General features: G+C 32.8%; 1 long non-coding RNA gene across 1 annotated transcript; it reads right to left on the bottom strand.

The window, feature by feature from the left end:
* Positions 1–10,812: 10,812 nt before the first annotated feature.
* On the bottom strand, positions 10,813–17,768 carry LOC110426733 (uncharacterized). The gene is made up of 4 exons (XR_002446180.2): positions 17,639–17,768; positions 14,530–14,819; positions 13,703–13,780; positions 10,813–10,950 (listed from the first exon to the last, which is right to left on the bottom strand). It is a non-coding gene; the product is annotated as an uncharacterized LOC110426733 (long non-coding RNA).
* Positions 17,769–17,799: the final 31 nt, after the last annotated feature.

The raw sequence follows: 17,799 nt of genomic DNA, 5'->3' as shown, positions 1-17,799 counted from the left end.
ATTAGCATCTCAGTTTTTATGTTCTTGCTCTTCCTTTGAATAGTTATATTTTTCTTTGATTTCTTCAAGTATTCCATTTGAAAATCCAAGCTTAAAGTCCAACCTCTCCAACTCTATACATATAATTAAATAAACATATGTATACAGATTTGTGCTTGTTCAAATTAATGTAGTCCACTAGCTAGATTAGCTCAATGGGGAGGCTACTAATTTCAGTATTTTTGTAATTCCAAGGTTTTATCCTCCATTCATCGTAGAGAGAAAAAAAAAAAGAGAAATTATGAACGCACCAAATTTATTATGTCTTGTTTACATAAGAGTCGATGCAGATATGGCTGGAGAGAATTTTTATTTGATCTATTCTATATTATAGTTTTCTGAATTCTGAGTTATGATAACTTTTTGACAGATTAAGTTGGAAGAGAAATTAGTTTCTAGTATATAGCTAATAGCTAATTAGATCATTTTCATTTCATTCGCAGTCTGAGATACCCATGCATATATTGAAAATGAAAAGTGGACAAAGAAGGTAAGAGTTTGAGGACAAGGTGATATTTATGTAACAAAGTTACATCATAAGCTACATACCTTCATACATGAAGAAGAAAATTTAGGTAGCACAGAAGTTGCAAGGTTTCGTGTCGCTGAAGGGTGACACTGGGCTTTAATTAAATTACCAAGAGACAAGGGAAAAAGCCAGTGTCAACCCTCCTGCGACAAGAGACCTCCAGCTCCTCTTATCTCTCTTGTTCTGCTCTTCTCCATCTCCATGATTTGCATTCATCTAATTGCGCTTCCCCACATCTATATATACTGCAAAACGCTTGACTTGTTTGCTTTCTACCTAGTATTTTAATACTTTACTTCACACTCATATGGCCGGTTAATTCCAACAGTTTAAAGTAGAGTATAACTAGCTTCCATGAAATATCTAAGAAGGTGCTGTGTGATGGGAAAAAACCTAAACGTTCCATCCTCAACTATTCAGCAAAGTTGAGCATCTCATTCCCCATAGGAAGCTTGCAAGTAACTTACCTGCATAACTGTCCCATTTTGACTAAATTTACTTGTAACATAAATCTTATTGCGACTAGCTAGCTACAAAATTTGTGGTTGATTTCATTAAAGCAAACAGGAAAAATGGAAACGAAAGAATCGGTTTTCTATCTTTTGCACCATTTCTTTGGAAATTATGAGCTCTTAGTCAAGAGAATGCAAATTTCAACCAATAATTATTAATAGGAGGGATCGTGTTAAGTTGTGGGATATTAAATAAATTCAATCACGTGGGCGTCTATGCATAATTATTACCTTGTAAAATCTAGATGGCTTGTTTTGATAGATTATAGATATTAGGTTAGGTCAAAGTTATGGTTTAATAAATTGTTGCTATAAGGTATAATTAACCATACCTTTTTCATTTAGTGTGAGCAATGAATATGAAGTGATTAATGTTATTGTGTTTGACCACATGCTATTAGCTGTTTTCATGGCTATGTAGCCACTAGATGGCATTATGTTCTACATGTTTTTAACAGATGAATGCTTATGATGGCTCAAGAGCCCAGTTAAGCACCTTAGAATGCCCATGTATGTTATGATGAGATATTACAAGAGTAATGCTATAGATAAATGATTTATATAGTTGATAGTTCCACATGTTATGATGTAGTATTCCATAGTGTTGTGATGGCGCACAAGAAAGCATGAATAAATTATTATATGATTATGTGAATGTATGATACGAATGAATAATGTATGTATGATAAGTGTTAATAATGTTAGCTCAAAGAATAAAGGACAAGAATATCCAAAAATGGGTGAATTAAAATTTAAAAATTGTTTCAAACTTGAGATACTAGAAAGTAATTGTTGTAGTCGATTATAATGGCTTCTAGTTGGCTATAATTGTGAAGAACTCATTTTAAAGGAATTTGATACAAAGGGTTGACTATGTAGTCAACCATTGACCAGAAAACCATTTTCAAAAGATGGAAAATGATTTTTAAAAAGGGTTTTGATGCATATGTAAATTCTTTTGCAAAAATACTCAATGAAACACAAGCAAGTGATTACTTTTGAATTACTTCAAATATTTTTCAAGTGAAATTAAATAAGTGTTACTCAAGAGAACATTTCAAGAAGTCTCTTTAATAAAAATTAGGTAAGAGTGATGGTTGAAAAAGATTTAGTAAAGAACCAAATCAATATGTGAAGTGTATAAATCATAACATAAGAAACTTATAAAATGAGTTTTCTTGAAATGTAATGCAACTAGTTAAAGTAATAAATAAAAATGAAAACGCAATAATGTTGTAGTGGTTTGCCTTTCTCAAGTGCCTACGTCCACTACCTCAGAACACCAAGGAATTTCAAATCCACACATGGAAATGTGCTTTTTACGTGATCAAGCATTAAACCTTCATAATAACTTTTCACAAGATCAATCAACAACCCTTACAAATGCCATTTAACAAGAGCAAGCACAACCCATGGTTTTTAACAGGCACAACTCATGGTTTGTAATGAGCATAACCCATGGTTTTTAACGGACCCAACCACAAACCTTACAAATGCCTTTTAATGGAAGCAAGAGCAAGTACAACCTATGGTTTTTAATAGGCTCAACCACAAACCCACACTCATTTTTCAAGGATGAGTTAGAACTTTTACAAGGAATAGAAAGAATGCCTTTCAGAGATGGATTTTGCTAGTTTTGTACAATGGAGGAAGAATGCCTAAAAATGGATATAAATATTGGATATAAAGATAAGAGTGTAAGCATAAAGAAGGTTTTAGCTTAAGTAGGTTTGGTTTTTCTCATTTTCTTTTAAGGCTTTGATCCTTAAGAGTTTGGCTTTTTTCTTTCATCTTCCTCACATTGAAATGCTTCCAAATGGTTCTTTTTATAATTGAAGAAATCTTGGAACCATTGGACATGATTAAAGAAAGAAATAGTCATTTTCCTTTTAAATTTTGTGTCTAACAGTCATCTTTAGTGAAGTACAGAAGTTTTCTAGTAGATCCACTCCTAGAAAACTTGTATTTTTGACATCAGAGCTTGGAAGGTCGACTATAGCTTTGTCAGGGTTGACTATGGCTTTATTTCTTCACGATTTTTCATTAGCTTTTTCATAAGGTCAACTATAGAATTTATATGGTCGACTATGGTTGTGTATTTTTCAAGTTTCCTTATTCATTTAGCCATAAGATCGACATGCCTTGCTCTGGGCTCTATTAGAGCTTTGTTTCTTCCAAATTCCTTGACATTTTAGCATGTAACTTTGGCGATATCTTTCTTGTGATCAAATGTTGAGTGATGACTGAGTTTCTTGACTTGAAACAAGCTTGGTGTAGTGTAGATTGATGATTTTGAAATGCTTTGAGATAAACTCCAACAGTTGTGAACCAAACTTGCAATTTTAACATCTCAACGATAAAGGCTAAAAGGATCATAAACTCATACAACTACATCATACAAGGTTATAGATATAATTCAATAACTTCAAGAATCAAGCTTGTAATTATGTAAGAACAAATGTATGAAGTTAAATCATTTCAAATACTTGTCAAGAATCACTCAAAGAATGTTCATGCAAATTTGATCATTTTATCATAATCAAAACTATAATCATTTTAAAGCTAACAATCTCCCTCTTTTTGATATGGCAAAACAATAAGCATAATTTATATTTGAAATGATTCAAGATTAAATTCTCGGCCTCAACATATGCATCAAATTTGCTTATAAGCTCCCTTTTTTTGTAATATCAAAAAGGTTAAGGAATGTGAGTATTAAAAATGTAAGCTGAAAAACTAATAGTTAACGAAAATCATAAAAAATATAAACATTAAGACTAATGATACGTAATGATTAAGCCACCAAGTCATCATATATATGCACTTAATATTCTCAACCAAATCATCAAAAGATGCATAAAGTCATTTAACTATTCAACTATGACCAAGTATTGAGACATTAAAAATATGCCACATATATATGAATGTGTGAGGTCAAAATGTGAACATACCATTCATGAAGTTTAAGAAAGATAAGCATAAAGATATCCAATAAACACATAGACTGTAATGACACTGAGGCTCAGCTCCAATACCACATGTTTAAAGATCAATATATGGCTCAAAATACCAATTGATAGATATAAGTAAAATTCCCCCCCTTTCTAAAAGCAAATAAGCATGAAAACAATTTCAATGGATAAAATCATTTTAAAGCTCATTGTATCAATTAGTAAAACTCTAGTAAAAGCTCCCCATTTTGAAAAGACTTCAAGCATATTAAGCATTTCAAGTATATTTAAGAAAAATACAATCAATTTAAAGCTCAAGTGAGAAAGGCAATATAAGTCTTGATGGAACTTAAAGCTAGATGCCAATTGAGTTTCAAGATTTTTAGGTTACTACCAAACAATTGGATTTAATCACGGTGAATAAACGACCTTAAATTTTAAAGCAATCATTCCATACTAACACCACTTTGATGAACTTTCAAAGTCTTATTAGTTGATCAGATGTAAAAGCTTTTTAGATGGGAAATAAGAGCCATATATATATAGACTAACAAGTTTATTTGAGGCAAAATTAATTGTCAGAATATTTCTAGGTTACTGTCAAACATGATGATCTAATCACAATGAAAAAATTATCATAAATTTTAAAGAGATTATTCCATACTAACACCACCTTGATGAATTTTCAAAATCTTATAAGGTCATCAAATTTAAAGGAACGTTTGGTTAGGGGCAATGGTGATGCAAGCCAAGTTACTGATAAAAGATTAGATAATTGTAGAAAAATAGTAAAGACAAGTGCAAGGGAATTAAGAGGGATATTTCCAGATGCCGCTTAACTAAAGTTGACAAAAGCCACTCAACGTCACTAATCACAGATGCCACTCAATGTGACCAAGCCTCCTCTTGATTTGTAGGAGGAATTACTCAACTCTAAGCAAGAACACTTGCAATTCAAATTTTCATATTTTTTTTCAAGTCTGCCCTTTTCATTTTATAGATCACATACATATGATCTCATGGTCAAAATTACATTGATGGGCAAGACATTTTGCAAGAATCTAAGGTGACTTCCTAAAAGTCCTTATAAATCATAAGTTTATTAATTACCCCAATAATTTTAACTACTAAAAGACTTATTTAATATTGATTATAAATAACAAGTTTGATTGATGGTTAGCTATGCTTCGAATCATTCTCCCCAACTTAGTAAGAAACTAAGTCACTCTAAAGCGCGCCATCAGGCTATTTGAGTTCATTAGTTGAAATCCAAGTATCTTCACTGCTAGGTTTTACTTCCTAATGGACCAAATATTGAGTGTAAGCTCCTGTTCTTGTTGTAATGCTACAAATATCCAAGACATCAGTCTTCACTCGATTAGGACTTGTAGAATTAGTCTCTAGTTCATTGAGTTATGGAGTACCTCGATCTTCACTTTTATAGAATAGGTACAACTCGATACTAACATCGAACAAAGGGTTGATGGCAAATCCTTTTGGTAATCTTAAATGATGAGCATTAGGACCAAGCTTTCTAATAATATGACATGGACCAAGAAAATTTTCCTTTCTCAAATAAACCAATACCAGATCACCTCCGTCAAACTCTTTGCTTCTTTTAAGGTCATCAATTTTAGATTTGTAATGTTGAGACTTCTTCAAGTGCTTATGATCTTAATCATGAATTCTCTTAATGACAACAACAAACTCTTCTACTACGACACTCACTCTGGCTTGATTAGATAAAGAAATAATATCAATAACTTGTCGAGGATTACTCCGATAATTAATTTCAAAGAAAGTCTTCTTTGCAGGACGATTACGAGAGTTATTGCAAGCAAATTCAGCTTAAGGGATGACAAATTCCCATTTTCTAGGATGATCATTGACTAGGCTTCGTCATATGCTACCTAGAGATTGATTCACACTTTGATCTACCCATCTATTTGAGGATGGGAAACACTAGATCTAGTGTCCATGGCCAAATTTGATCGTTGGAAGCTTTGGATTTGACACTTCCCAACTAGATCCCTAGGCCAGATCTAGCACTCCAAGGCCATATCTAATTGCGGGAACTATCGATCTAATGCCTTATTGGCCAAATCTGGCCACAAGAAACAGTAGATCAATGTTTCATTACACCGACCACATCTAGTGACCTACCAATGAAAAAGAAAGGAACATGGAAAAATGAATTTAAAATAGAATTATAAAAAAATTAATATGTTAAATTTAAAAATTAATTTAAAATTATTAATTGTTTAATATTTTAATAATAAAAAAGTTTGAATTATCAATAAAATATTAATATTTAAATTATAAATAAATTATAAATATTTTAATCATAATAATGTTTAAATTATAAATAAATAACAATTAAATAAAAAAATCCTATTTATGTTTAAATCATACATTGTCAATATTTTAAAAAAATAAAACAAAATTAACATGAATTACCATATTAAAGTTTTTAATAGAAATTTCTTATTTTTTTATAAATTACCAAAAATAAATATTTTATTAAAAATGAAATATTACAATAAACATTTTCTTTTTTGTGTTTTTATCGCCTATCCTTTGTTATTTCAAAACTATTTTTATCGATTATACATTGGAATGAGTCATGATAAAAATTCATGTCTTATTCCATTCACGAACCAAATTATATAATGACTATTCTATTTTATTCATATTTTATTTTATTTTTTCACATAATAATTATTCTGTTTTCCCTTTATTTCATTTGGTGAATCAAATGTGGTGTAAAAACTTTCAAGACGGCAAACGATATATATATACACATAAGCACAAGCTTATTTACTTCAAAATTATTAGTCAAAACCCCAAAATTTTAGTTAAGCAGAGGAATATTTTTGCACTAGCATATAAGTGGAAGATTAACCATGATCAGCTTAATTAATTAATACTGGTTACTATAAGGTATAACATTTTTTTGTATTTGGCCAGAAATAGATGCTACTGGGGAGCCAGAGATCGTCAAATATAATATTAACTACAAAATTTGTTGTCACATAAGACATGGATACTTCATGAAAACACACAAATCATTAAAACGTAAAATGACTAATTGAAAGGTTTCATGTAACCTGTGTATAGTTATCTGTTGTTTGCGCAATTCAGAATCCTGTAAACCCTATCATCCTACGTTCTCCGAAAATATTAAATAAAAGATTATTAGGAAAGAATAATCTTGGTAAGGAAACTAATTAAATAATTATGATTTCAGAAAAAGGAACCTAAGAAAAGGGGGAAGACAAGTAGACAGAGCATGGAGATGCAGGCTTTTGTAATAAAATTCATAGACAGAAGTTACAGGCTGCAAAACCACAGAGCACCTCTAACTGGGTTCATATCGCAGAAGGAATGCAGAAATCATAACTTGTTTAGAAAAGGAAAATTTTGTTGAGCATATCAAGGACTCAGGATAAATCTATTGCCGAAGGAATGAAAAATCAACCAAAAGAATCCATAAAATAAAAAAATGCAGAGAGATAGACTCAAGATCAAGAGATATATACTGACCAAACCAGCCTCAACTTTCACTAAAAATGCATGCGGAAACCTTCTTGGAGATCAAGAGAGATAGTGCAGCGACCTTGACAGATGTGCATATATAGGTAAGCAGGGAAGGAAAGGAACCCTGATAAGAATAGAGATTCCTGGAATCCTGGCCCAGAGAGATGGTGCCTATTTCAAAAACATTGCCTCGACTATTCAAAGTCCTGACATAAAATGAAATATACACCATCTCCCTTGCGACAGGATTCCAATGCAACTCTGAATTTCTAATTAGCTTGGGCCGCACTCTGCTAATCTTATAAATGGACAAATTGGTGCACACGTGTATGTGAAAGAAAGACTTGATTACTTTCCGTCGGGTAAACGTCCTTTTATTCAACTTTCAGTAAACAAGTTTGAAACGTTCTTCAGTCCATATAACACGACTAGAGAAGTTAGGCCTGTAGGGACCTTGAAAATAATGCTTCCGTTAGACTCGATTAAAGGACTATAACACGACTGAATCTGGGGTTGTTCCCATGATAAGGTCAAAGAACCTATTAAACTTGTTATAGATTTTTGAACAGCCGTTTTCTGAATTGAGACAGGTCATGATGCGGTCATGGTGTGGGAGAAACCAGCTGCATCGTAACTTGGATTTGATTTCAAGAAGGCATAATATTTAAAAAAAAATTAAATAAATTTTTATATTTTTATTATATTTTATTAAGTTTTTAAATTTTTATTTTAAATTAAATAAATTTTTATATTTTTATTTTGAATCAAATAAGTCTTTATTACTAATAATTAAATTAGTCAAAATACTATTTGCTATTCTATGCCACATGTTACTGACGTAACATGTTAACATGTCATAATTGATGATAACACTAATATATCATAATTGATGATGAAGTGATATGCTATTATAACATGATAATATGACCATATGATATTTTTCACTCTCTACATCAACATTATATTAATGTCATGTCGATATAAAATAACAAGTAGTATTTTGATTAATAATAATTAATCAAACCACTTACTTGACTTAAAATAAAAATATAAAAATTTAATTGAACGTAATAAAAGAATAAAGATTTATTTAAATTTTTTTAAATAATTTAAGAGCTTCTTTCAATATTATGCCTTTCAAGAAATTTATTGACAAGTCTTAACTGATTGAATCAATGAATGAGAATCAAGTAATGAAACCCAAAGTTTTCTAGTATCACATTTGCTTAAGTTCTTCGTTCCTGTATCCTATACATCTAGCATCCCCAATTAGCATTTTTAGGAAGCAGCTCAAAATCAAGTTATATGTTACCTTCATCAGATTGGAAATATTCAAGTTCAAATCCGATCCTCCCTCCCCATACTTAGTTAAAATGTAATCAAAATGGAAAATTTAATCATAAAAAAGAATTAGCAATATTCGATTATACAGAACTTTGATATATGAAAGAAAGCAGGTTTAAAAATTTTAAATTAAGAAATTCATTTTGATCTATCATAACGTTACCTATTGTGTTAAGATGTTTAATAATTATTTTTCCATTATATAAATGAATATGTTAGAGACACACATACATATATTGGGTATTAATTATAAAGAGTCATTAAGTGGGGAGTATGTGAATCTTAATCATTTTTTCCCTTAGCAAACAACTTAGGCTCTGTCTTTTAAACTATATATTAAGGGAGTTGAGATTTAAAGTTTGAAATTTGTCTCCTAAGCTCTTTCCAAATGCAACAAATAATAAAAAAATTATTCCTCTTAGAAAAACATTCTTGACAAAGTACTCATTAATTCTCTAGTGTTTTGGTAGTTTACCATACTTTCAGTCTTCACTATTGCTTTCCTTTAGGCTCACTAATGTCGAAGTGAACAGTAATTTTTCATACTTTATGATCTAATAATGTTAAAATACCTTGAATTCAGCTGTCGGTAAGCAAAGTCAACGGTTCAAAGCTTTTCTGTCTCTATTATCCTAATTATATTTCTACGTTCATGTTCATTTGTGGTCTGCCCTATACTTACCTATAATTGTATCCATCATATCACTATGATATAGTTGCTAGCTAGAGATAATCTAATCAACCAACACAGGTTGCATCAGTATGTTGACAAACGTAAACAAAAATGATATTGTTATTGTGTGTTATCACAAGATCTACAGCTCTCATCTACAAGACATGTGCCACAGAGAATGGAAGTCAAAGCTATTAATAAGTCACTCTATGTTCACACACTTCGAAAAAAGAAAAAAAGCCCATAAACAATCTTCTTAACAGGAGATGAAGAAGCGAAAAATTGTTGCAGGAACCTAGTGAACTAGGCACAGCATGATTATTAAGTTATAACCTTCACAAGCACAGTCAGGAGGAAACAGTTCATACATTTGTTCATATCTCTTTTGTTTGCCAATGTTTAGCATGATAACTACATACAAAAGAGAAACAAATCAGCCTTATCTTAATTTTAAATACAAAACTTTAATGATTCAGCAGATTCAAATTTTCTATTGGTACCACTTTGTCAGCATTGTCGAAGCCAGCAAACCAAGCTTACTAGAAAGAAGATAATTAAAGGGAAGATAAGGTACTATTTGCTTGATGACAATGACGAATCATGACTTAAAGAAGATCAATTATTGAGCCATAGGGAAGTGGACCAGAGAACAAGACATGTTAAGGCATTTGAACCATATGGAAAGCAGATTTAAAAATCAACTTCAACCTTTGGATAAGAGGAAAAAGCAAACAAGTTGGCATTTAAAAACATAAGACTTATAATCTTTATTTTCCGCAGTTCCACGAGCAAGAATAAAAAGGTAGCCAGATATCATTTCTATCCCATTATTGCATCTAAAATTATTGTTTAAGTACTAGATTGTTTTTCTTTTGAACCGTGTCAACAAAAGACCCTCCTGTTACCCACTCACCTTCATAAAACCTTTTTCCTTGGCAAATAATAATTTAATCATTTCTCTCCTAAAGTGGAACAGCCAATTCTTTTATTTTGCCAAGCAATCAGTGTAAAGAATGCATATAATGAGCACGCAGGTTTTTTCTTTTTTGTTATTGTAATATGCACAACTGGCATTGTCTCTGACCAAGAAGCTGACAAATGTAAATATGGAAGAGAAAGATTCACGAATTCCTACCATCTTACAGTAGACAGCATCATTACCTATTTCTCAACCATTGGAAGATATCAAGATGATTAGTCTCGGATAGACACAGATGGAAGAAAGTTGAGGGTATGCCATCATGAAGAGACAAAGCTTGCCGCTTGATTCGGGCTATTGACATTACTGTAAGTGTCAACTCTTTCCAAACACCCTTCTTCTTTCCTCTAGTGTCAGCTCTTTCTCCAACATTTGAGAGAGGAATTCTGGTTAAAACGAACAACTTTAATCAGACCAGAGGAACTGTGAGTAACATTAATCTTACAAGGAAGGATGCAGTTGAATAGCTGATAATTTATTTTTTCCAACAAGTATTGAAAAGGCAGTCTCGTTCAACTTGTACATAAAATTATTTCAATTGCTCCAACCTCTACCCAGAATCCAAATTTTTGTTTGAAACATACATTGAAGTAAACCTGTAATAGTTGCATACGAAGGAAAGCAATTGCAGCCACATCTTATGATAGGGTACATTTGATATTTAATAAATGCCAACCTATGATTTGCCTAGATATACATTGTCAACTAAGAGAGCTTTGTAGAGGCTAGATCGAGTTGAGAGAAATTATTTATTGTCAAAACATATTATCTTGTACAATCATTTTCATCTTTTTTGCTGATCAGTGAAGAAATTACTCATCATCTCCTTCGCTTGCCATATAGCGTCTAAAATTGAGACTTGAATGGTTAACTCTAAACCGGATAGAGTTTTCTCTATTATGTCTATATAACAATGAATAACTAGAAGCAGGTTCTAGGCTTATAGGCCTTCAGTAAACCATCCCCCCTTCATGCTCTCTGCCATGATCATCATGAATAGCTCCATACCTCTTGCTTTTATATTAGCAGACAAACTTATGTGCTAATTTCTAGATCAAGCTATTTCTTTTTGAAACAAACTCACTTGCCTCGCCTTAATCATATAACCTTAGTTTGTCTGTAATTAAGAACATCATTACATAGGGCTCTGTCATTGGGGAACCTTATCAGTTAGTGGAATATGGGGTATAGCAGAGGAAACAAGAACTATCTGTGGTCCTTGACTTAACAATATTGGCCTACTGACGGTGATTATTGGCTGTTGTCCTCAAAATGCCAAGCACAATAAGGTGAAGCTATCTAAAAACTCCCCCAGGCCCCTGCCCCCCTTTTCCCCCTATCTGTTTATCCTTTGGAAGGTGTTCCTGCAATGTTGGCCTTTCACCTGAACTAGGCATTTTTAGTGATGCATTTGCCAAGAGAACATGTTGTGTATAAGCTAGAAATTAATGGTGTGTGTAAGCTGAAGAACTAGTGATTTATCATTTGGTTTCCATCTCAAATATACAACTTCAATTATTTAGCAGTGAGATAACTCCGAAGGTACAGTAATTGAACTTTTTAAATTATAGTAGCAGGAGAACGATCTGGAACTTTGATCATAATAGTTAGTCCTCTATTTTAAAGTCTCCTATGGTACCAGTCTGACTTCAGCTTCAAATAAACAAGGGCTTGATGTTGCCACAGTTATGTAGCTGCATTCACTTATATATACTAACTAGATTTGCACATGGACTTGTCAAACAAGTGTCAAAGAATTCAAAGAAGAAATAAACTACATTAAAAGCCTAATGGGAAGAGAACCCTTAAAAAAAAGCAAAGAAAAGATCCCCATATAGAACAAGTCCAGATAACAAAAGTATTTTTTTTTTTAATAAGCCATATATTTATTAATGTAACTGATTACGCGCCTTATATACAACAAACAGCATAAGTTCTTTGACCTATATTAAAACAACAACCAGCAATAAAATTTAACCAGCCTAGGCCCTCCTTATCCCCCTAATACATACAGCTATTAGCGAAACTCAACCAAACTGACCCCAACCGCTTCATCATTCATATAACTTATAAGCGTACTGCATCGCAGCTTTTAGCTCAGTCAACATCCCTCTCTTTGTTCCTTTCCCAAATCCTATCCATGCCACAAAACAACCTCTCTCTCCTTATACCACTTTTACCAGCAAAATCAGAACTAACATTGGCCTCTTTATAAATATTATACAACACGAAAGTGCCTATTGCCTCCTTCAAAATGTCAACATAATGGAATAGTTTCCAGCATTTCCGTGGTGGAATGGAGGGGTTCACCACCGGGCTGACAGTTATTTCCACTATATTGTTAATAACTGATTTTCTCTTCACATCACAAGGGAGCCCCTGAATGTTTTAGGACAGAATTTAAATGATAAACCACAGGCAAAATCCCTGGGTTTCACCCTTTCCTAACCTCTAACCGAAGAACAACTAATACTGCCCAAGAATAATACTCCTCATTCCCTTTGCCTTCACTACTGCCCAGATTACAGAAGATGTTCAGGGAATAATGAACCACTTTGGCTTGTTAAAGCCGACTGATACGAAGTGCATTGACAAAAAAAAAATGAAAAGAAAAGAAACGTTTTAAGTGAAATCCAATTTCTTTTAATTTTTAGACAATTATTGTGAGGAGGGACACATGTATATAGCAGTGCATAGGAAGAGAATCCATATATTTTAATTATCGATATAAGAATTATATTGGTTAGTTTCATGATCTCTCCGTTTATAGTTTTAGAGATGCTCAGAAGGTAGATTTATATAAAACCTATAAGTGATAATTCTTTTTTTCTGCATTTCTTTTCCGATTTCCAGAAAAAGAAGGTGGTCATTTCTCTTTAATCCAGTACTTCTTCAAACTTCTTCTCTTTATCCAAATTCAAAATTAACTTAGCGAACTACTCTCCCAAACCGTTCACTTGTTAGCTAGGAAAAGAAAACTAGCAGCAAGAACGTCAAGTAACTGCTTAATTCAAGCGATAATTCACTTGGACATCTGGACACATGAAACACAAATAAAAACCAGGCATCAAAAAGAAAACAAAAGAGAAAATTGAATAATCTTAGTAGAGAATTTCCACATGAAAGGTGCTTCCATACCTTTGATATGAAAACTTATGGAGAAGAATTAATCTGATGTTGCTTGTATCTTATTCTTGCCATGTCATTGTTGAAAATCTGTATATAGATAGAGGGATATAAGCCTCAAAAATAAGAGAAAAACAATGGAATCAACTCAAATATATGTTAATACAAAAAAAATGTAAAAAATGCAGATCTACCCTAGCTTTTGGTCTCAGATCGAGTAAACTGCTAAGAAACAAAGCAATCAGCCTCCACCCATAGCAAGTTAATTCCTTATTGCTCAGGTGTAGGTTACGGTTTCTTTAAGAAAAAAAATTAGAAAGAGAGAGATATCAACATGCTTTCATTGTGATCTAAGGGGATTGACTTGTGGTCTTAGGCGATCCGGTTTGTTTGATTTATAAAAAATGATGAAGAAGTAAGCTACCTAAAAGCCTAAAAACATGCTTTTCATTTTGCTTTCAGTAAAATGTACAAAAAGTAAATGAAGAATAAGTCCATAGTTTCGAGCTCTTGTTCGCTGGAGATGGGAAAGATCAACTATATAAAGGAAGAGACTATTATTCAGGCTAACTTGGTGAACTAGTTATTGGTCTCTCATCCATATATCTGGGAGATGACTAGATCAGTTATATGACTACAACTTATAACGTTAGGGTGCAAATCTAGTAAGTTCTTGCAATTTAAAAACACTACTTCCACATAATTTTAGTATTTTGAGTGAGAGAGGGAGGATTAAATCCACTTTTAAGTTTTGCAATTTTAAAGCACCACTAGATATCTTGCTATGCTAGGCTTATCAGTTTGGTGATAACATATATAAGCCTAGAAAATGGAAGTACCTGATAAAAAAGGTGGCCTTTTACATTCAAAGTTTTAGGTTAAACAAACAACTCTCCAGCCCTCTGAAAAACAAGCAAAACCAATATAGAAAAGATGATCTTGACTGAAGATGGAGGGGAGTTTATCGGAGGATGATGGCGCCTACCAGCTTCGTACAACTTACAAGCACTATACAATATGCACTAGCTAGGCGCTATCTCTCCTCCGACAGACTCCACTATAACTTCACTGCTGTCAGAATTTTCTATGAGCAACTCATCGTTTCTGTTCTCGCTTAGACTTTTAGTGCCTGTAAGAATTAAGAACAGAGCTAGTTAATTTCTGGGTAAAATGCATTTGTTTGCAAGAGGGAGATGAGAGAAAGAGTAGGGTTTGGAAGGGAGGGTAGATTGTTTAATGTTGAAAGTTGAAAGTTGAACACATGTAGACTAAGAACTCTAAAGTTGTCGACTTGTCATGAAGGAATTTTTGCTATTGTATTTGAAACTTGGCACCCTCTCTTTAAGTCCAAGTTATTCTTTTCCCAAAGAACAAACGAAATTTCAAATTCAATAAAGCTGAAACATGATTGATAAAGAAATCAGGAAATGTACTTTTTTACTAGCCGCAGCCTATAGATTAACGAGATCAATCGCACTTAACAAGAACCTCAGACGATCAAGAGACTGACTACAACTTTTTGTGATGCTTTTCGTGAATTGAGTTACTGTTCTGGGTCCATTTCATAATTGTTAATCATATATTTTTCTTTTTGCTTGCTTATGGTTTTGTCTTTTTTTCTTTTTTCTCTTCAAAGAGAAAAAAAAAAGCATGTCAATAGTGCAAAACAGATCGTAGTAATAAGTTAGGAAGAAGATGAATCTGGCCTGTTTTGAATTTCTGCCCCCTTTTCTAAAGGGTGTGTACAACATGACCTTTATTGTTTTACAACCATGTGTCACGTGGTTCAAAAGTATATTGCCTTTGGTTGAACACTACACTTTTGATGTTTGAATGACTCAAAGATTCTACATGTGAAGATAATCATATACATGTCTATCAACACATAGAGCAATCTTGCTCTCATTTTAGGAGAGATGTCACTAACAAACAACCATAATAAGAAATGCTTTTGGTTTAATCGAAAGTGCATGTAATTTCAGTTCGGTCAAAATGATGGCGAAAGAAGTTCTTTAGTCCATTAAATCAATAGGAGCAGTTGATCATAAGGTATGCTGAAAATTAATAGAATGACAGTTAATCTCCTTTCTTTTATTATTATTATGATTAAATATTGTGTGGATACAACACCTAATATTTATCAACTACTCAAGAACAACAGTAACTGTAACATAATTGGATATGTATAGAAAACATGTATAAATGAATGTGCAGAAAGTTACGTACTAAAGTTTCTGTCTTCCTAAGTATACAAATTATTCTCTTTTTGATTTTATAGAAAGCAACAAAGAAAATTTTCCCTACAATTTATTGTCCCAAATTAACATTTATTATTATTATTATTATATACTTATAGATAAAAATGGGAAACTAAATTTGGACCACATGGAGAACAGAGGTAACTCAGTGATAAGAAAAACAACATACGGCAGAGGTTTCTTAATTTTTGTTTTTTTTCTTTCCACCACTTGAACCAACCCTTTTCGGTTAGAAAGAAACTAGGCAAAAATTCATTATCACAAGAAAAATTGACATGACATTAGCTCGTCAATGCCAATGAATCTGTCCAGTTGATGAAACTCTAGCAGGACCATCTATGGAGAAGGTACAAAACAGCAAACAAAATGAATAGCATTATCCCCCACAACAACATTTGGTGGGGCCACGGGCTAACAAGCATGAAAAAGACTATATTAAGTTAAAGAGTCATAAAATTTTGGGGAAGTTGGAACCATAAGCTTATAATAACAAAAGACATAAGTTCTCACCTTTAAGGAGTACGGAACAATATATACATATAAACATAGATGGGGTTTTCTTGGATGTGATTTTTGTGGTTAGGACAGAATTTATTTAGCCAAGAAAATCATCTTAACACGTTTTTTTTTTCTCAATCAAGGTGTATTTATTTATAAAAGTTCATTACAGACCTTAATCCACTATAATAAAAACAGTTATGGACATTGAAACGGAAACGCCTTAAACAAGAGATGAAACGCCTACCAGCACCAAAAACTCAAAACTCCTCGCCAACAAACGCATTAAGCACAAAACTAAGAGGTGTAACGCTCAAAAACAAAAGGACCCCAACCCTGGAGAGCACCATAGGAAGCAAAACAGAATAAAGTTGGGTTGAAGCACAACTCAAGGCCCCAATACCCTAAGCAGCAAACAGCCCAACGATATTAACATGTTATTTTCGCAAGTTAAGGGAAAATAATTGAGTTTAATTTTCAATATACATAAATAATAACACTAAAACGCACATGATGCAAAGCGAAATATTAAAACATGAAACCAAAAATATATCGAAGTGAGTGCTTAAACCGGAATCCAAGGTTAAGATCTCCATAAACAGAAATGTCTAAAAATTTGTAAAACAAAGGTTAAGGACATTAAGTTTGGATAGAGTCGATGTCGGCTGACCAAAAACAAAAGGGCGGTCCCGGCTAGGTTTTCAATCATGAGACTAGCCATGAGCCAATAAGATAGTGACAGATTTGTTGTGTATACATTTTGTATGGAAAAATAATTGCAGTGGAACTTTAATGCAAGATGATGATGCTAGTGCCACCTCATCGATTGATGTCATTGATCAGATGCACTACCATCAAGTTAATGTTTCGCTATCGTACTGCGCTGAATTTAATTATTTTCTTTACCCTGAAACCCAAGGAAATTTTTTTTTTTCTGAAAATTAACGCAAGGAAAATTGTTAACTGTGTTAATTATTTTTTCTTCTTGAATTTGTAGATTGTTATATCAAAATCTCAGATTTAGATCGGAAATTCCAACTTTATTAATGTCAACGAGTTGCTTAACTGAGATATAAACATAGCCTGTCGGAAGGTTATGCCATCACCACGTATAACAAGAAAGGGAAAGGAGCTGAATCTCTAGCAGGACATTAATGCAAATAAATGAAGTAGCTTTCAAATGTAGGCGTACCTGTGAAGAATCAGGGAAAACATGAGGAAGAAGATGAAGCAGATGAGCAAAGAAAGTGCAGGGTTTCTTGTCACAAGGCGACGGCACTTTGCGTCGTGGCTTTGCCTTTCCATGGGAAACTAGAAAGCAGCCACATACAACAGCCAGTGCCATCGCTCCTG

Source organism: Theobroma umbraticum, unplaced genomic scaffold (assembly GCF_002168275.2).
Source record: "Theobroma umbraticum cultivar Fairchild unplaced genomic scaffold, ASM216827v3 scaffold_12.0, whole genome shotgun sequence".
Lineage (NCBI taxonomy): Eukaryota > Viridiplantae > Streptophyta > Magnoliopsida > Malvales > Malvaceae > Theobroma > Theobroma umbraticum.
Note: the sequence above shows the minus strand (reverse complement) of the source record. Positions and strands in the feature narration are given on the sequence as shown.